This window comes from Mustela putorius, unplaced genomic scaffold (genome assembly GCF_011764305.1).
Source record: "Mustela putorius furo isolate JIRA1106 unplaced genomic scaffold, ASM1176430v1.1 tig00003836_pilon_pilon_pilon, whole genome shotgun sequence".
Taxonomy (NCBI): Eukaryota; Metazoa; Chordata; class Mammalia; order Carnivora; family Mustelidae; genus Mustela; species Mustela putorius.
This window is the reverse complement of record NW_025421989.1, coordinates 39,348,494-39,370,842: the sequence shown is the minus strand read 5'-3', so window position 1 is coordinate 39,370,842 and position 22,349 is coordinate 39,348,494.

The window sequence follows — 22,349 nt, the reverse complement described above, 5'->3', positions numbered from 1 at the left end:
TCATTCTTCTACATATAGCTGCCCAGTTTTCCCAGCACCATTTATTGAAGAGACTGTCTTTTTTCAACTGTATATTTTTTTCCTGCTTTGTCGAAGATTATTTGCCCATAGAGTTGAGGGTCCATATCTGGGCTCTCTACTCTGTTAAAGTTGGGAAATACTTTAAAAGCCTATTATAGAGGGCACAGATTGCATGGAGCACTGGGTGTGGTGAAAAAATAATGAATACTGTTATGCTGAAAATAAATAAATTAATAAAATTTTTTTAAAAAGGCCTGTTCTTTCTTGGCTCTGAAGGCAGCCCCCTTTCCAGACAACCATTTAGTTCTCCTTCTTCATCCTTCACTGATTAAACAAACTAAGGATGTCTGAACTTGGCCTTATTACCAATAGGATCTGATGGTTTGCATCAATAAGCAGCTGCTACCTTATGAAGTGTCCATCTCCCCTCTCTCATGTTGTGGAATCTTTTGCCACATTTATGGCCCATGACTAATGGAAGTGCCACAAGGTACCAAGTCCTTTCCAATTACAAACTGTAGTTGAGCCAACCCTACAGGTGATAATAAGCCATGCTGGAGACACATACTCCTAACCCTTAGCCAGCGGATCCCCACATAGTTGATGTATCTGCTAGTTCAGGCCTGTGAGGGGCTGACCAAGGCAGGCCACTTCACTCCAACCCTTTCTCTTTCAACAAAGAGTCAAGACACAGAACCCAGCTTTGCTCCTCCAGAGCGAAAAGATGCCTCTTTTGACCGTGTCACAAGAAAGGAAAGGAAACAGCAGTTTTAAAAGGTTTGGGGAATGAGGAGATTTCAGGAAAACTTAAAAAAAAAAAAAAGTACTGAGGGCCTGTCTGAGCCTGACGGTCTGCTGCTAAGAATCACATTCCTACAAATGTGGCAGCTTTGCATGGAGTTGGCCTGTTGGCACTCCTCTCTGCCAAGAAGAGGGCCTTGCAAAGAGATGACACTGACTGATCTAATGCAGACAACTGAAACCTTTTTCAAGAGAAGACAATTAGGAAACACAATTTAAAAGAAGCCAGAAGGATTGACCCCACCCAGTCCCAGGCTCTCAGGGACCACTGACATTTGTTTCACTGGTTGGAACATAACTTCTGTGGCTCATCTGATTTCACATTTTGCCTTATGCAGGTCATCTGATTTTGATCACAAAACAACAGAGTAAACAGCTATATTTGGATATGACAGCATCAGTAATTACCACGTCCCACTGGGGAAGAAAATGTAGCCCAGCCCTCAATTCCCCATTCAGAGCTTTTCTTATTACAAGTTGAATCAGACAACTTAAGAAGTTCACAGGAAGACTGGGTAGGCAGAGACCATAGTAGCATTTCCAAGGGGAGTGTGCACAAGGAACACTGACCTGTGAAAGTTTCTGCTACAAAGCATCCCTTATTCAAAAAATTGTAAGAAACAATGGAACAGAAATGAGAGCACCACAAAGAAACCTAATCCACATCTTGTCATTAATTTACAACAAAAGAGCCAAGCATATACAATAGGGAAAGGACAGTCTCTTCAATAAATGGTGCTGGGACAACTGGACAGGCACATGCAAAAGAATGGAACTGGACCACTCTCTTATATCATACATACAAAAAAAAAAAAAAAAAAACCCTGATTTGGATTAAACACTTAAATGTAAGACCTGAAACCATAAAATTCCTAGAAGAAAATGTAAGGGTAAGCCCAATCTTGGAGATGATTTTTTTGGATCTGACACCAAAAGCAAAAATAAATAAATGGGACTATATCAAACTAAACAGCTTCTGCACAGAAAAAAAAAAATGAAAAGGCAACATACTGACTGGGAAAAGAGAATTGCAAATCATACACCTGATAAAAGGCTAATATCCAAAATATGTAAAGAACTCATACAACTCACTAGCAAAAAATCAAACAATTCAATTAAAAATAGGCAGAGGATCTGAATAGATATTTTTCCAAAGAAACATCCAGATGGCCAACAGGTACATGAAAGGATGCTCAACATCATTAATCATCAGAGAAATGCAAATCAAAACCCCAAAGAAATACCACTTCACACCTGTCAGAATGACTATCAAAAAAACAAGAAATAACAAGTGTTGGCAAGAATGTGGAGAAAAAGGAACCCTTGTGCACTGTTGGTGGATGTAAATTGCTGCAGTCAATAAGAGAAACAGTATAGAGGTTCATCAAAAAATTAAAAATAGAAAAAAAATAAAAATAGAATTACCATATGATTCAGCAACTCCACTTCTGGACATTGATCTGAAGAAAACAAAAATACTAAATTGAAAAGATATCTGCACCCTCATGTTCATTGCAGCATTATCTTTAATAGTCAAGATATGGAAACAACCCAAGTGTCTGTCCATTGATGGATGAATGGATTAGGAAATTGTTTTATATATATATATGAATATATATGTGACTATCACTCAGCCACAATGAAGAATGAAATCTTGCCAATGGCAACAACATGCATGGACCTCAAAGGCATTATGGTAAGTGAAATAAGTCAGATAAAGAAAGACAAATACTGTATGATCGCTCTTACAGAAGGAATCTTAAATACCGAACAAACAAAACAAGAAACCAAACTGATAGGTATAAAGAACAGATTGGTGGTTGTAAGAGGTGGAGGTGGGGAGTGGGAGAAGTGAATAACGCGAGTTTTGTTTTGTTTTGTTTTTTAGTTTAAATAAACTAAAATTTTTGAAACTTTTTAAATTATAGGAAACACTTCCTACTATTTTCTTCTCTTGGAACTTCATAGAACAGCTTGACATCTCAAGAGCTCTAAAGAGCCATGCAGTTAAACATAACGGAAACAAAAACCACCCTTATGCAACCATAAAAGCCGCCATTCTGTTCTTTAAAATTTTTGTATTTGAGTAGAGTTGACACACAATGCTTCATTAATTTCAGGTGTACAACATGGCAGGTCAACATCTCTACATGTTAACCGTGGTAACCACGAGTGTAGCATCTGTCACCCTACAATACTATATATATTATGCTTGTAAAGTCTATGAGCATTCTTGCCGATTTGTTTTTCCAAAAAACACACCTCAAGAAGCACTGAACCACATCCATATGTATCTTCCAACTCAACAGGACAATTCTTGAGGTTCATCGATTCACCTCTTTTGGCCTCAGTTAAAATGGCACAGAAGATTAAGCAAGTCTAGACAATTGCTAAGGTTGCTTCCAGCTCCATAGTTCTGGGATTCCTTCTGCTGCATTGACCAGTCCAGCCTGACACTGGAGAATTAAAACCTTTCCTAGAGCAGTTCCCTAGGTGCCTATAGTGGTACACCCTGTTGTCTTCTCACTTTAGCAGACACTATGGACATCCAGCCCACCCACACTTGGCATTCCCATTCTTGCTATTTAACTTATGGCTTCCAAATTCAAACACTGCAATGCTTTGCCTCAGGCCTTCCTTTGATGATCACAGTTCACTCAATCTGTGTGGGACAGGATGGAAGTAGCCCAGAGCTCATATCCCCAGAGCAGCCTTCCATCAATTGCTGATAAGAGTATGCCACATGTTCCATGTGTCTGGGAATACCCCAATCCCTCGCCCTTCAGTTGGGATAACTTTGAAGTCTCTCAGAATTTCCCAGTGGATAGAATCTCAGTTGTCCACAGTAGTGGCTGGCATCCTAAGGCACTCTTTATTGACTTCTTTCATCTCCCTACTTTTCCTCCTTACTTTTCATGGGATCACCTCCCAGATAATCTACTTGCACTCAAATCCTTGTTTCAGAGTTTGTTTCTAGGAAACTGAAACCCAGAAACCAGACTAGTTTCTGGGGAATGCAAACCAGACTAGTTCAAAGACAAGAGTCAGCATTTATTGCCCCCACATTCTTCCTCCTCAATCACACCTTGCTTTGGCTTACTGTCTACCCTGCAAGAAAATGTATTCTTATCCACAGCTCTAAAAATAGAGCCAACCCAACCACAGTAATCTTGGTCCTCTTCTCAGTGATGAGATCCAATTCTAGCCAATGAGATCTGAAGGGAGAATTCTGGGAAATAGTTCTTTGCTCCAAAAAAAGAGACACCCCCGATTCCTCCACCAGAAGTTGACATGCCAGAATATGATGCCCAGAATTGTAGCCACCAATGTAGGACCAGTAAGCCAGCCTGAAGGGAAAACTGACTCACCTGATATGCAAAGTGGAGAGATGGCAAGATCCTGTCTCCTTGATGATATATTTGAGCAGCCCACTGAATTTCTGGAATTCTTACATGAGATAATAGATTTTGTAATATTTAGACAAATTTCAGTAGGAATATTCTGTCACTTGCAGTTAAAGATAATCCTATCTGATATATCTTCCCAAAGCTCTCAAGAACCAAAATAAAATGTTTTGTTTTGAAACCTTGCCACTTGAGAAATTAAATCATGGATAATTTTTAGCAGATATCTTAGTAATAGGGATTGGTTCAATAAATTATGGCACATACTATATATTCATGGAAAATCTTCCTTTAAGAAAATTGTTTAATGACACAGAAAATTATTTCAGTGGATTTTAAGTGAAAAAACAAGTATGGTATCAATGAACTGAAAAATATTAATGTTAATACTCAGAACTGTTAACATTTACTTTATTCTATTTCATCTTTCAAGTTTTCTATTGAGAAGATGCATTGCGATGCACCTGGGTGGCTCAGTCAGTTAGGTGTCAGACTCTTGATTTTGGCTCAGATCATGATCTCTGAGTCGTGAGGTCAAGCTCCATGTTGGGCTCAGCCCTGGGTGTGGAGCCTTTTTGTGATTCTCTCTCCCCCTCTGCCCTTCTCACTTCTCTTATTCTCTCTCTCTAAAAAACAAATAAATAAGTGAAAGAAAATGTGTTTGTTTTTTTAATGATCATATTTGAAAAAAATAACATGGGGATTTTCAGGTGTTATTTCTTCTCTTTCTTCCTCTCAGGAAAAGGACCACATGTCCAGCATCAAAGGATGTATCTTGGGGCAGAAGGTGGCCAGGACTCTGCAGCAACCTATGTTCCAAAAAGGCAGCTTCGTGAGCTGTTTGGACAGAGTTGTCAAGGAAGCCATAAAAGGTGACCATTTCTCTTGCTACACAAGGGTTATGGGCACTGTGAAAAGACTTTCCTGAGCCTGATGAGCATATCCGGGTTTGCCTTCCTGCCTAAGTCACTCACCATTGGGAATGAGGCAGGTGCAAACTGGTCTCCTAGCTTCAGAAGAGGTGACAGGGTTTGAAGAACATCTCCTATGAGGTAACTTACTGGAGAGGAAGTAGAGGGTTTTTGTAGGATGGGGGGAAAAAATCCAAAAAGGAAGCCAGAATAAGAAAGCAGAAAGAAACCCAAACCAGCAACATGAGGAGATAAATAACAGAATTAAGAGGAAGGGGAAAGGTACCAAGAAGCCTGGTTGCTGGCAACCTCTCCCCGGGTGAGTCCTGGACATATGAAATTGTCAACACTTGGTGCCAACATACAGATCTTCCCAGGCATCAGTAGCTCATGCAGCAGTTCCTACTGTGTAGAGTGGATAGGACACAGGCTAGTACCACATGGCCAACTCAGAAGTACACCATCCTGCTATGTATGTGTTGCCAAAACATGTGGAAACCTTCTGAGAACCCAACACCACTGATGCGCATCTGGGGATAAAATTTAGACTCCCTGAAACCACCAGTACAAACTCAAACTTCATCTTGAGAGGTTGTGTGGTAGAGGAGAGGCTGCCCTGTCTTAGGCTTCAGAAGAGCTGAGTTCAAGCCTCAGGTCTGGTAGTACTGGCTGGGTGACTGGTTGCCCATTAAATACCTCTACACCCCAATTCCTCCATCTACAAAATGATGATGATGATGATGATGATGAAGAACAACAACAACAACTTTGCAACCTACTTCACTAGTTTGTTATAAGAATTTAGTGGAAGAGTAAATGTGAACATGCTTTATAAAACTACAGACATCTCTATAGCATAAAGTATTATTAGTGATTTTGAAGTCCTGGTTAGGAAAATTAAAAAGTGGAGAACTAGGGATATAAATATGCTCAGGGGCAATTTTTTAACCATGCTTATCTAAAGAAGAACCACAAGAGAATCTTCCCTTAGGGAAGATAATGTTGACAGATAGAAAACTCAACCTTATGGGGATGCTATCTTTCATATCAAGGGGAACTATTTTCAAATACTAAAGAGTAGGGCTGATATTGTTGAGAAAGAACCAAAGCTCAAGCGACCTGAAGGAATTTGGAGATCTTTTCCTTGGGACTTCATGTTAAATAAATTATTTCTGGCCCTCTTGTCCCCAAAACTTAGACATTAAATCCCAGGACCAATGTCAGGAGAGCAAAGAAAAATTACATTTCTGTCAGTGGGTCCTCCAGGAGGCAGACTCAGAGGTGCAGTTAAGAGTGCAAGAGATGTATTGGTAGGAGATGTTTGGGAAAGGTAAGGGGAGAGGAAGGAGTTGGGGCAGGGAGAGCCTCAAACCTTGATACAGAACTGACAAAGCCTCAGCCAACACAACAGGGAGCTCTGGAATGAAGATTCCTATGAAAGGTAACCTTCAATGGGAAGAGATGGCCAGATCTTACTGCCTCCACCATTGGCTCCAGCTGTTGGCTGGGGCCACCCAGGAAGTGCGTGGCCTCAGCTCAAGAGATGGATCCTGAGATGGACCCTGAAATGCACACATTTGGAAATATCAGCTAACTGTGCTTCTAATGGTTGAGCCACATATGGAGCAGCCCCTTGAATCATGGAGCTGCCAGGAGACTGAAGATATTCAGACACTGTGCATTTTTAAAGGTGGCCTCTCCAGCAGAGTAGAACAGTGGAAGCTTGCTGGGTCCATAAAAGTGGCTTCTGCAAAGTCTAGACTGGGCTATAGAATGAGGCAATGGAGATCACTGGGGGCTAATAGGAGTTCGCCAAGAAAATGCCATAATAGCTCATCTCACTTCCTATTTTTAGCATTACAAGTTTGGCCCACCAGCAGAACGCTGATAATAGAGCATAATTGGATTGCAGTAAGATATTTATCAAAGTCATTCTTATAGCCTTATCATTGACATAGATGTACAGGCAAGAGTTTATTCTGAGCAAATTCTGATATTTTAAAGCAGTCATATCCACAGAGATCAATTAGTAAGACCTATGTTAGCAACTAATATTTTAAATTCAAAAGTCCAAAACCAGGATCTTTGTCTTCTTTCCACAGTAACCCCTCTTCCTCACTCCCAGGTTCTGCCAATAGTATTCTGTTTTCCTAGACATCCAGATTTGAAAGTTCTGAGTCTCCATGGATTCTTGTTGCTCCCTCATTCTTTTTACAGACTAAGTTCTAAGTCAGGCAGATTATGCTTCTTACTATCTCTTACATTCATCCTTTTGTTTCCATACCTACTGCCATGTTCCCCTGGGCACCATCTCTTCAAACCAACCCCATGTCGTGGCCGTCTAAGTGTTTCCCATCTATCAGTCCATCCCATGCCACCTGCGTTGACCTTTCCTGCACTCCAAACCATTCACCTGCTAGCCAAGGCTCCTTCATCTATGTCTCTCCTCCTACCCCTTGCCCAAGTGTTCCACGCCTAAGATCAGACAAATCAAAGTACGCCCTTACTGTGCCTCTTCCTGGTTGTCAGCTGCCTTGCAGATTTCTTCAATGCTGAGCTATGCACTTTTAAAATCGTCCAGTGTTTCTGAAATTAAGAAGCACCTTATATTCAAGATGAGAAGAAACTGTCAGCCTCAGAACTGAAAAAGAAGTTACAAAAGGATGACAGAGAATTTCGCAACATGTAGAAGAGATCAATTCATCTAATTGTCATTGCAACTGTACATTAACTTTGGATACCTAAGTTTTACTCAAAATAAGGCAGCTTATGCTAGAAACTGCTCTGGATGCTTGAGGCAAAACAGATAAAAATCTCTACCCTGTTGGAGCATACATCATGAGGAACAGCTGCCAGGTTCTGAAAAATCTATCTGTCTTGGGGTCTGGTTGAGTTTTAAGAGAAGCTGTTTAACTTCTAATGACAAATAACTCAATTAGGGGGAAAAAATGAAAATAAGTTTCCAACCAAATAGTACATGGAGACCAAATCTGCTATATTTCGTGTGACAGGAAAAAAAAAAAAATGGAGACAGTAACGTGTGCTTTGTTACCCCTGTATTTTCCTCTTTCTGCCCCACACCTCCCCCCATTCAAGCCAAGAATTCATCCATTTCTTATTTCCTCCAGAGGATAATGTGGCAGGTTAGAAAATAAACAAGGCCTAAGAAAGAAGGGATCTAGGTTCCACCTCTTGGTAGTAGTAGGAACCCAGGAAAAGGGAACAAAAAGGAAATGGCACTCGAGGTTCATGTAAAGGTACACGGTGGGCAGGCTTGTGGTCCACTTGTGTCCCAAGTGGAGCTTGAAGGCGTTGAGAAGCAAGGGGAACTAGACATCACAGACCACATGGAAAGGAAACACTGGCACCAAATATTCCCATCTAATGGCTGCATGTTAAATAAATTTCTGAGAGTGAAATTCCAGAAGAGAAAAGAACTCAAGAAATAATCGTGCTAAGATTTCCCACCAATTCAAGATGGAGAGTTCAAAGTAGAAATCAAGTTAAGTCATAAACTGTAAAGTTATATGTCTTACACATCTAAATGTACAGTCTGAAAATCTTACCTCCTATACTTGCCATGCCATGAGATTAAAGGTGCCAAAGAGACCAAGTATTATAAGAACATTATGAAAAGTAGCAGATCACTTGGAATGTGGGAGGAGAAGAGCAATTCAGGAAAATCTTCAGACTCTGAATGTGAAAAACACATTCAGAATTTGGTAATGTTTCTAAAAAGAAAAGTAGCATATATTAAAAATTACAAGGATAATTTAGATCACTTTGTAATGAATTCTTGATGTAGTGTTTCTTATAATTTTTCCTTTAAAAGCTGCTATTTAAATTGATGTTGGCTTTTACAACTCATGGCATTTTGGAAATGAGAAAAAAATTGTTTTTCATCATTTTTAGGATTTTCAGCTGTCAAAATCTTATCCATCAGCAACCAAACTGTCAAAAATAAGGGCTTTGTTAACAAAATTGTGCTACATCTATATAATGGAATGCAATACTTTAAAAAGGTCTCATAGAAGAATATTTAATAACAGGAGAAAATGTTAAAGTTAAGTTTAAACTCTGTGTGTGTGTGTGTGTGTGTGTGTGTAATCTATAAGTCTGCCTTAAGATGTCTCTTGTGCCTGTTAACTCCAAAGGTTGTGCTCTAATCTAATAGCCAAAGTACCATAAATATTTTGCTAAATCACATTGAACCTGGAACACCATTTCCAACACTTTGCCCAGGGTTCTGTTATTAGTCCTGTACTCTTTTCAGAGTTTCTATACTTTTTTTATTAACACAGTGGATAAACACATACTTGCAAATACTGCAGATGATGGAAATTGGTAACAACAAACCCTCAAGTCCAAAATATCTCTAAGACTGAAACTAAAGCCAACCCCAAGATATAGTGAGTGACATCAGCACCATGCCTGAACAGGAAGTTTCTTGTTCATGTCCTCCTCTTCAACAAATATTTGGTGGTATCCACATACAGACAAAAGTGCCTCTCTGGGACCTATGGATTCCAGCACCATACACCAACAGACTCAGGAGAAGTGTCACCCACCCACAGAATTAGCAAGAGGCATACAGACCTCAGTCCTGGTTGTGGACCCTTCACTGACCTGTGGACTATCTCCGGGCCCTCTTGGCCACGTTCCAAGATCACCTAGAAAACACCATCTTAGACAATCACTCACAGATGACAGAGCCTTTGTGGAACTCTGGGTTTCCAACTGAGAAATTCCAGCATACTTTTGGAGCAAAAAATATAAGTTTGGATGAACTGAAGAGAGTAAGAGGTACAGTATGACTTTACCTGCATCATCCTTCTTCTGAGGCAACACAGCAAGGGCCAATAAAGATCTCAGCCCACGATTTTTTCCCCACAGGGGATAATAAGAGCATGTGATCGAGCATCCAGATTGCCCAGCAATTGGTGTGAGACACTGCCCAAGAGACTCTTCCCACCCTTACCCCATCCAGAGTACTGAATAGTGAGCTGTATTATTGAGGGGTGGGAAGAGACTGGAAAAGCAACAGATAGGACTCTTGGGGAGTATTAAAAGGATGCGGATCTTACTAACTGCATGTTGGACTCCATCAAGAAGGCTGCCTATGAGCCACTAGGGACACCTCAACCTCAACTCTTTCCAACTGGCCATGGCACCATCAACATTCTTTGAACTTAACTCCCACACACCTCCACCCTGTGGCAGGCTGCCTATATATGCTCCTCAGGGTGACAAGAACAAGGTTTGTCAGGTGATTAGTGAGCACATGTAGAAAACTGACCCAGATCTGTGGGCCAGGAAGAGACCACAAAATTGAGCTTTAGTACAACCTTTGAGAGGCTGTGGGCACTCTCTTTGGTGCTCTGCAAGATGGAGAAGAGACATGCCCTATTTAAGAATTCTGCCACAAGAGGGAGCAAGGAGTGTGGAGAAGGTGTATCCACAGACCCTTCAGAATACCTAGCAAGACTGACAGAAGGTATTTCTCTCCCAAAAGCAGTTAGTAAAGACTGGAGAAGATGGCTGCTACTCCAAATGTGAAGACAGGATTGCAAAACTTCAGGGAACATCAAAGATAAAGGAAGCATGACACAACAAGGATCACAAAATCTTCCAGTAACTCATCCCAAAGAGGTGCAGATCTGTGATTTACCCAGAAAAGAATTCCAAATAACTGTGTTAAAGAAACTCACTAAGGTACAAGAAAACACAGAATGATAACTCAAACAAATAAGAAAAATAATATGTGAACAAAACAAGAAGTTTAACAAAGTGGTAAAAATCATTTAAAAAATTCTAGAACTGAAGAACATAATAAATGAAGTGGAGGGAATGCATTAGAGAGTATCAACAACAGAGTGAATCAAGCAGAAGGAAAATATCTTAGAAGACAGAAACTTTGAGGGGCCCCTGGTGGCTCAGTCGGTTAAACATCTGACTCTTGATTTCAACTCAGGTCATGATCTCAGTGTTGTGGGATCAAGCCCTGCATTGGGCTCTGTGCTCAGTAAGGAGTCTGCTTGAGATTCTTGCTCTCCCTCTCCTCATGCCCCTCCTCCCATTCTCTCTCTCTCTCTCTCTCTCTCTCTCAAATAAATAAATCTAAAAAAGAAGGAGAAGAAGACGATGACAGGAATCTTGAAAGTATCCAGTCAGAGAAGAACAAAGAAAAAAGAATGAAAAATGGATCTATGGGGATACCATCAAAAGAAGCAATTTGCAAATGATTGCAGTTCCAGAGAAGAAGGGAGCGGAGGCAGAAAACTTATTTAAAGAAAAATGGCCAAGAACTCTCCAAATCTGGGAAGTTAATGAAGCTCATATGTCACCAAACTCAAAGAAATCCTCTGTAAGACATATATTTAAATTTTGAAAAACCAAAGTAAAAGAATTTTTAAACCAGAAAGAGAAAATCAACCTGTAACCTAAAAGAATACTTCCAAAAAGTTATTAGTGGGTTTTGTAGCCATGAAAATATACGAACACTGGTAAAGGTAAGTATGCAGTCAAATTCAGAATCCTCTAAGGCTATAATAATGGTGGTATATTAGCCACTTAACTTGAGTATAAAAGTTGAAGGACAGAGTACTAAAAATAACTGTAGCTAAGACAAAGTGGCCCCCAGGACCTCAGGACCGTGTGGGGTCTCATGGTGACAATCATTCAGGCTTTCTGGCCAGTGAGAGCATGCAGAAATTTGTTGGCCTCAAGATTATAGCTTGGTGGGTGAGGACAGTCCCTGTTCAGCAGGCTGGGAGGGCTTGATGCCTGAGGGTAGGAGTAAGTTGTGCATGTGAGTGCTGTGGGACTCAACATCCAGACTCCTTTGGATCAGTCCCTGATTCAGGGCCATGTAGGGATAGACCAGGCTAAAATTTTAAATAAATAAATAAATAAAGCCATAATAATTGTTAATGGATATATAACATAAAACAAGATAAATTATGACATCAAAAATATAAAAGAAGTGGCTCAGTCAGTTAAGTGCCAGACTCTTGACTTCGGCTCAGGTTGTGATCTTAGGTCTTGAGATCAAGCCCTCCGTAGGGCTCTTCACTCCACAGGGAATCTACTTGAGGATTCTCTTTCCCTCTCCCTCCGCCCTTCCCCTACTCTCTTTCTCAAATAAATAAGTCTTTTAAAAAACATAAAAGGAGGAAGTGAAATAGTAGTTTTTGAATATAATCAAAGTTAAATTCTTATTGGCATAAAATACACTGTTATACCAATAAGATGTTTTATGCAAGTCTCATGATAACCACAAAGCAAAAACCTACATACAGTAGATTCACAAGAGATAAACAGAAGAGAATCAAAGCATACCATGGAAAATCATAAATTCACAAAGGATGGCAGCAAGAAGGGAGGAAAGGAACAAGGAAACTTCAAAGCATCCAAAAACCATGAATAAAACAGCACTAGTAACTCCTAACCTATAAATAATTACTCCACATATGAAGAGATTAAATTCTCCAAATGAAAGAAATAGAATGGCTGGATGGGGAAAAGAAGCAACAAGAATAAACCATGTGATGCCAACAGGAGACTCTTTAGCTTTAAGGACACACACAGGTACAAAGTGAAAGGGTGGAAAAAGAAATTGCATGTATGAGAACAACAGACAGTAAGGTAGCTATACCTACATCAGACAAAAGACTGTAAGTTGAAAATGGTAACAAAACTAAAAAAGGTCATTATATAATGATAGAGAGATAGATCATCAAGAATGTATAAGGATCATAACTATATATACACCCAATATCAGGGTACCTAAATATATTAAGCAAATACTAACAAATCTAAAGGGAGAAATAGACAAAAATACAATAATTTTAGGGGACCTTCAACAATGGCTAGATTATACAGACAGAAAATCAACAGGAAAATGTTGGACTTGAACCATACATCAGACCAAATGGACTTAACAGACATTTATAGAACATTCCATTCAACAGCAGCTGAATGCACATTTTTCTCAATTACACATAGAACATTCTCTAAGATAAATCACATAATAGGACACAAATCAAGTCTTGGCAAATTTAAGAAGGTTGAAATCATACTACATACCTTCTTTAACCACATGGTATAAAGCTATAAATCAACAACAAAAGGAGAGCTGGAAAATGTACAAGCATGTAGAAACTAAACAACACATTTCTGGAAAATAAATGGGTCCAAGAAGGAATCAAAAGGAGAATTAAGACTGTCCACCTTAAATTTATGCAGTGCTATATATCAATTATATCTCAATAAAGCTGGGGAGGAAAAACTCAAGATGCAATTAAACCAATAAAACTATCAAGAGACCGAGTTAAAGCTTTTTTTTTTTTTTTAATCCATATGCTGGTGTAGACTAAGGGCACCTGACAAAACATTTCATATGAAAATAACTGAGTATTTTAGTTTGCTGGAAGTTTAGGGGCACCTGGGTGGCTCAGTGGATTAAGCCGCTGCCTTCGGCTCAGGTCATGATCTCAGGGTCCTAGGATCGAGCCTTGCATCGAGCTCTCTGCTCAGCAGGGAGCCTGCTTCCCCCTCTCTCTTCCTGACTCTCTGCCTACTTGTGATCTCTCTCTGTGTCAAATAAATAAATAAAATCTAAAAAAAAAAAAAAAGAAAGAAAGTTTATATGAGCCAAAAGGACTAAATGCAGCTGCCAAAAAAGAAAATATAATCTTTGATATAGATGATAGATAGATAGATAGATAGATAGATCATGCCCAGCATGAATGAAATATATCATGCCCAGCATGAATTAAATCCAGACCATATCTACTCCTTAATATGGAAATAAATTGAGTATATCATTAGTTCTCAGCATGCATCAGAATCACCCAGAAGACCTGTTAAAGAATAGATTACAGGCCCTACCACAGAGTTTCTGCTCAGTAGGTCTGGGGTGAGGCCCAAGAATGTGCATTTCTAGTAAGTTCCCAGATAAAGCTTGTTTTAGGGCCACACTTTGAGAGCCACTGAACAAGAATATTGTCAGAGGGTACACCACAGTATGGCAAATGTTCTAGGAGCATTATGATAAGAGAACATATTCAAAGAATGGGATATATTTAGCTTTATAGGAGTTACATGGTAACTTGCTACCCATATTTGAAAGCTTATGTGGCAGAACAAACGGACTTGTCAGTTGTAGTTCAAGAGACAAAACTGAATTAAATTGCAAATTACAAAAAGGCAAATTTGAGCTCAACACAAGGACATAAATTCTGTTAGAATCATTCAAAAATAGAATTGGTTAAGTTTCAAAAAATCAGGTTGTAGATTTGTATGTATGGATGCATGTTTTTTTTGTGAATATATGTATCTTTAAAACCTGGACTATTAATATATAGCAAAAGTTTAGCAGTGCTTATCTTTCGGTAGAGATAAGGCAGATTTTTTTCTTTTGGTTATTTCTATTATCTAATTTTACCACAATGAATAAGGATTATTTATGTAATAAAATACTAGGAGCTGAAAAATAAAATGGGTTGTTTTGCAGGATAGATAGGTGGCGCCCTCTTACCTAAAGTGATCAAGCAGAAGCTAATGAAAAAGCTTAGTAAATAACTTAGAGAAATGGTTCTCAAACTTTAAAATACCTCAGAATTGGGGTGTCTGGGTGGCCCAGTGGGTTGAGCATCTGCCTTCGGCTCAGGTCATGATCTCAGGGTTCTTGGATCAAGCTCCACATCAGGCTCTCTGCACAGCAGGGAGCCTGCCTCCCCACCCCCTCTGCTTGCCTCTCTGTCTACTTGTGACCTCTCTCTGTCAAATAAATAAATAAAATCTTTTAAAAAATTAAAAATAAAATACATCAGAATCTCCTGCAGAGCTTGTTAAAATACAGAGTGCTAGCCCCCACACTCAGAGTTTCTGATTCAGTGGGTCTGGGTTTGAACCAGAGAATTTGCATTTCTAAAAATTTTTTGGTCATGTCACTGCTCCTGGTCTGGAGGCCATAATTTGATTAGCTCTTCTGTGGTAGGCATCCTTCTCAAATGGCCCCCAGTGATTCCCATCTCCTGGCATCCATGCCCTTAAATAATCCTCTCCTTTTATGTGTGGGCTGTACCTAGTGACTTGTTTCTAACAGATACAATACAACAGTGATGGAACATCCCTACTGAATTTAGGCTATAAAAGACTGTAAGGAACTTCCGTTTCCAGAAAGAAGTAGAGAAGTACATTTCCCTATCACTCCTACTTAGTATAACTTAAAACTCTAGACATCATAAGTAAATCAAACATAAGAAGACATTGACAAATGGAAAGAAGACCCATGAGCTAAGGAAGTTGAGAATTGAGGAATGACATGGTTGTGAGCTCCCCATGTTTTCTTATTGCCTCATATATTCAAAACTTGGTACTAAAGAAGCCAGCAACCTGGAAAGGCCAACTGACAGAGATTTTTTTTAAAGCCCAACAAAAACCATATCTCTCTAGCCAAAGGACTAGAAAAGGGCAGCCTAGAAAGACAGAAAAAAACTGTAACCTTACCTCCATGAGCAAGGCCAAGAGGAGAATCTACATCTTCACCCTCACCAGTCTATAACGAGGCACCCTAATTTCCCTTCTTCATTGGGGTGATTCAGAGAAGGCCAAGTGGGGAGCCAAAACTTCCATGTCCACCAGGCAGTAACAAGGCATACCCACTCTCTTCCAAGCATCAGTGGAGACCATGTGGGAAATATGGACTTCAATCCCCACCCCGTGGTAATGAAGTACCCACTTTGTCTCCCTGACAGGGCTGTATCAGAGGGCCTAGTAATGAGTCAGAACTTTTACCACCATCCAGGGGTAACAAGGCCATCATCGCCCTGCAATATCACTAGAGACCACAGTGGGGAGTAATAATGGGGCACCCATGATATCCCAGCTAGAGTGAAATCAGCAGAGGCTTAGTGGAGGTCAGGAGTACCCATAGCCCCTCAGAAGTAAAAAGACCCTCCTTTGGGGCATCTGGGTGGCTCAGTGGGCTAAAGCCTCTGCCTTCGGCTCAGGTCATGATCTCAGGATCCTGGGACCAAGCCCCGCATCAGGATCTCTGCTCAGCGAAGAGACTGCTTCCTCCTCTCTCTCTCTTTCTGCCTGCCTCTCTGCCTACTTGTGATCTCTGTCTGTCAAGTAAATAAATTAAAAAATCTTTAAAAAAAAAAAAAAAAGACCCTCCTTTCCAGGTGTCAACAATAGCTGAGTGGGAGCCTGAACTTCCCTCTGGAAGTAATGAGGTGGCTCTCTCCCTGCTAGTCCCTTTCCAGTGGTATTTCAAGAAGTCAGCTAAAACATAACACTTAAATAAGATCTTGAATTTCATAACATAATATCAAAAATGTCCAGATTTCAACTGAAAATCACTCATTGTACCAAAAATTAGGAAAAGCTCAACTTGAATGAAAAAAGACAATCAGTAGATGCCAACAGCAATATGACATGGATGTTGAAATTATCTAACAAAGATTTTAAAGGAACCATTGTAAAAATACTTTGGTGATCATTACTAAGACATCTGACACAAATTCAAAAAATGGAAAAACTGAGTAAAGAAATAGAAAGAAGATACAAAGAACAAAATGGAATTTTAGAACTGAAAAATACAGCTGAAATTAAGACTTAATGTAATGGAGGGAACAAGAAAATAATTGGTAACCTTGAAGATACATCAATAAAAATCACCCAATCTGACAAGAAGGAAAATATGCTTGAAAAAAAATAAGAATCATGGCCTCAATGACCTATGGAAATACAACAAAAGGTCTGACATACATGTCATCAGATTTTCAGTAGGAGAATAGAAAGAAGGAGGGATTGAAAAAGTATTTGAATAAATAATGGTTGAAAAGTTTTGAAATTTAACCAAAGACATAAATATACACATTCAGGAAGTTGAGTGAATTATGAACAGAATAAATTCAAAGAAATCCACTCTAGTAGACAAAAGTTCTCAAAACTAAACACAAAGAAAAAATACTGAAAGCAGTCAAGAGACTAACCTACAGTTAGTCTTGGTTAGAGACTAACCAATGAGTGAAAGTGGATTTCTCTATTAGAAACCATATGAGCCAAAAGGAAATGGAACATTTTTGAAATGTTAAAGGAAAAGAATCATCAGCTCAGAATTCTAAATCCACAGAAAATATCCTTCAAGAAAAGAGGGCAAATAAAACATTTTCAGATGAAGGAAAACAAAGAGAATTTGTCAATAGCAGACTTACTCTAAAAGAATAACTGAAAGAAATTCTCTAAGCAGAAAGGAAATGACAGAAGAAGAAATATTGTATCATCAAGAAGGAAGAAAGAGCAATGGAAAGAGTAACGATATGGGTGAATACAATATACTTTCCTTTTCCTCTTGAGTTGACTAAAATTAGCACTCAATTTTTTTTAAGATTTTATTTATTTGTCAGAGAGAGAGAGGGAGAGAGAGCGAGCACAGGCAGACAGAATGGCAGGCAGAGGCAAAGGGAGAGGCAGGCTCCCTGCCAAGCAAGGAGCCCAATGTGGGACTCGATCCCAGGATGCTGGGATCATGACCTGAGCTGAAGGCAGCTGCTTAACCAACTGAGCCATCCAGGCATCCCAACACTTGATTTTTTTAAACAAAAATTGTAACACTGTCTAGTGTGGCCCTAAATGTAAATAGCGGGAATATTTAAGACAATTGCATTATAAGTAGGGGAGTTAAGGTTTCTACACTTCACTTAAAGTGGTAAGCTGTTGACACCACTAGACTGGGATAGTGGTGTATGTAAAATGCAATACCGCAACAACCACAAGTAAAGCTATACAAAGGGATACACTTAAAAGCACTATAGATAACTCAAATGGAATTCTAAAATGTTCAAGTGGTAGGACAAAGATAACAGAAAGGACAAATAAAAGTAACATTAAATGGCATACTTAAGCCCTAACTTTTCAATATTTGCATTAAATGTTAATGATCTAAATATACCAATTAAAAGACAGGGATTGATGGTTTGGAGTAAAAATAAACAAAACATGACCCAACAATACTGTCGACAAGAAACACATTTTATGGACCACATCTTCCTTATCCATTTGTCTGTTGAAGGGCATTTTGGTTCTTTCCACAGTTTGGCGACTGTGGCCATTGCTGCTGTAAACATTGGGGTACAGATGGCCCTTCTTTTCACTAAATCTGTATCTTTGGGGTAAATACCCAGTAGTGCAATGGCAGGGTCATTGGGAAGCTCTATTTTTAATTTCTTGAGGAATCTCCACACTGTTCTCCAAAGTGGCTGCACCAACTTACATTACACCAACAGTGTAAGAGGGTTCCCCTTTCTCCACATCCCCTCCAACACATGTTGTTTCCTGACTTTGCTAATTTTGGCCATTCTAACTGGCGTAAGGTGGTATCTCCATGCGGTTTTAATTGAGTATTATGCCTCCATCAGAAAGGATGAATACCCAACTTTCATAGCAACATGGACGGGACTGGAAGAGATTATGCTGAGTGAAATAAGTCAAGCAGAAAGAGTCAATTATCATATGGTTTCACTTATTTGTGGAGCACAACAAATAGCATGGAGGACAAGGGGAGTTAGAGAGGAGAAGGGAGTTGAGGGAAATTGGAAGGGGAGGTGAACCATGAGAGTCTATGGACTCTGAAAAACTTTCTGAAGGGCTTGAAGGAGTGTGAGGTGGGAGGTTGGGGGAACCAGGTGGTGGGTATTAGAGAGGGTACGGATTGCATGGAGCACTGGGTGTGGTGCAAAAACAATGAATACTGTTATGCTGAAAATAAAAATAAAAGAAACACATTTTAAATATAACAATATAATTAGGTTGGAAGTAAAGGATGGAAAAAGATACACCATACAAACATTAATCAAAAGAAAGTGGGAACAGCTATATTAATATCATATAAAGTAGACTTGAGGGCAAGGAAAATTTCCAAGGACAGAGAGGGACATTCCATAGTGATAAAAGGGTCAATCCATCATAAAGACATAGTAATCTTAAATGTGTACACCAAACAAGACAGCTATAAAATATATGAAGCAAAAACTGATAAAATTAAAAGAGAATTTTAAATCCACAATTATAGTCAATCCACAATTGAAAAACAACCAGATAGAAAATCAGCAAGGATATAGAAGAACCAACACTGTCTACCAGCAATGCCTAGTCAACATTTGTACAACACTCTGCCTAGCAAGAGCAAAATGCACACTCCTGGAAGGAGTTCATGAAACACACAGCAAGACAGACTATATCCTGGACCATAAACAAACCTGTACAAATTTGAAATAAAAAATTGAAATGAGGGGTGCCTGGGTGGATCAGTGGGTTAAGCATTTGACTTCAGCTCAGGTCATGATCTCAGGGTCCTGGACTCGAGTCCCACTTGGGGCTCCCTGCTTAGCAAGAAGTCTGGTTGACCCTCTCCCTCTTCCTTTGCCCCTCCCTGGCCCCTGCTCACTCTCTCTCTCTTTCTCTTTCAAATAAATAAATAAATATTTTAAAACAATTGAAACCATACAGTATGTTTTCAGACCATAGTGGAATCAAATTAAAAATCAGTTAACAGGAAGAAAGCAAGAAAATGTCCAAACATTTTGAAAGTAAACAACAGACATTGAAATAATTCATGGGTCAGAGAAGAAGTCTCATGGAAAAATCTTAGAGTACATGGAACTGACTACAAATAAAAATACAACATATCAAATGTTGTGGGATAGAGCTAATATGGTGTCCAAAGAAAAATTTATAATATAAAATGCTTACATTAAAATGAGGAAAGCTGCCAAATAAATAAACTAAGATCCTATAGCAAGAAAATGAAAAAAGAAGAGCATGACAAATCCAAAGCCAACAGAAAGAAATAATAAAGGTAAGACTAGGAATCAATGAAATTGAAAATAGAAAAGCAAAAAAGATGTAGAACCCAAATTTTAAAATATAATACCATTTATAGGACGTGGATCTTGGAATGCTCAAAATACTGATTAAAAGAAGAAGAAATAAAACTCCCTATTTGAGGATGACATGATAATCTACATAGAAAATACCAAGGGGGGCATCTGGGTGGCTCAGTGGGTTAAGCCTCTGCCTTCGGCTCAGGTCATGATCTCAGGGTTCTGGGATCGAGTCCCGCATCGGGCTCTCTGATCAGCAGGGAACCTGCTTCCTTCTCTCTCCCTGCCTGCGTCTCTGCCTACTTGTGATCGCTCTCTGTCAAATAAATAAATAAAATGTTTTTTAAAAAAAGAAAATACCAAGGAATTAAAATGTCTGAGTGGCTCAGTCAGTTACATGCCTGCCTTCTCGTCAGGTCATGATCCCATGGTCAGGGATCGAGTCCAGCATTGGGCTCCTTGCTCAGCAAGGGAGCCTGTTTCTCCCTCTGACTGCTGCTCCCCCACTTGTGCACTCCCCCCCCCCGACAAATAAATAAATAAATAATTTTTAAAAATACCAAGGAATCTACAAAAAAATCTCTTAGAACTAATAAATCATTTCAACAAGGTCACAGGATACAACATCAACATACAAAACTCAATTGTATTTCTACATATTTGCAACGAACACACAGACACCAAAATTTAAAACATGACACCATTTCCAAATGCTCCTTCACAAATAAAATACTTAAGTGTACAGGACTTAGATGCTGAAAATTACCAAATGCTGACAAAAAAAATAGAGGATCCAAATAAATAAAGAGGCATAACATGTTTATGCAATTGAAAACTTGATCTAATAAAGATATCAATTCTCCCCAAACTGATAAACAGATATAACGCAACCCCTAACAAAATTCCAGCAAGGCTTTTTTGTAGGTATAGACAAGATTATTCTAAAATTTATATAGAAAGGCAAGTGAACTAGAATAACTAGAATAATTGTGAAAAGAAAGAAGTTGGAAGGCTCAGTCTACCCAATTTCAAGACATAGTCTATAGCTACAATAATCAAGATTGTGTGACACTGACAGAGGAACAGACACATAGGTCAATGGAACGGAATTGAGAATCCAGACATAGCCACTTATAATTACAGAGAATGGATTTTTGATAAAGGTGCAAAAGCAATTTGATAGAAGAAGGATAGATTTTTTAATAAATGGTGCTGGAGCAATTGGACATCCATCAGCAAAACTATGAACTTGCTTGACCTAACCACATCCTACAGAAAAATTAATTCAAACTGGGTCATAGATTTCAATGGAAAGTATAAAACTATAAAACATTTATAAGAAATCATAGGAGAAAAGCCCCTGGGGTCTAGGGCTAAGTGAAGAGTTCTTATACTTGACACTAAAACCATGATCCATAAAAGGAAAAACATTGATTCTGCAAAAGACCCTGTTCAGAAGATGAAAGACAAACGAGTTACCACCCGGGAGAAAGTATTTGCAGGCCACATATCTAACACAGAACTAGTATCGAGGATATATAAAGAGCTTTCCCAGCTCCAGAATTAAACACAACCAAACATTGCCCTGAGGAGGACAGACAGTGAGATTATAAGCACATGTTTAATCATCAGAGAACAACCATTAACCTGCTCTTCCTGCCAATCGTTAGCCAAACCGCCCGATTCTTCTGAGACCATCCCCGGCCCCCTCTTATCTGCCTTGTCCCTCCTCTCCTATCCCAAGCCTGCCTTCCCTGGTTTGGTCCTCGTAAGCTCTCTCCATTCCTAAATCAGCACTCCCTTCCACTCCACGCTATGGGCCTTATCTTGCTGTCAGAAGGAAGGCAATTGTGGACAGTAAATGCCACCAAGTCAGGCTGGCGTGGAGAAGGGAGGCAGGGTGGTGAAGGGAAGGGGGACTGGCAGTCGGGGACGGGGTTGGGGGACGGCGGGTCAAGGGGCAGACATAGCTGGGTGCAGGTGGAAGAATCTATCCGGTGCTCCCTTATCACATCAGAGACCACCAGATTCCTTCCTTTCCCTGCTCAGGTCTGCGAGAGGAGCTGATACATGGGCTAACTTGAGTTTTTCTATTCCTGAAGCAGCCAAATGTTTTTGCCACTGGAATCTGTGTTAAATGTGCCATTTAATTACCAGCAGACTGACCTAGAGTTATTTCACAGCCAAATAGAATCAAAGTGGGGCTGGGATGGCTTGTCAAGGGGTGGGCCAAAGTATCCACTGCAGGGGGGGGGGGGAATTGCTGTGTGTGTGTGTGTGTGTGTGTGTGTGTGTGTGAGAGAGAGAGATCTATAGGG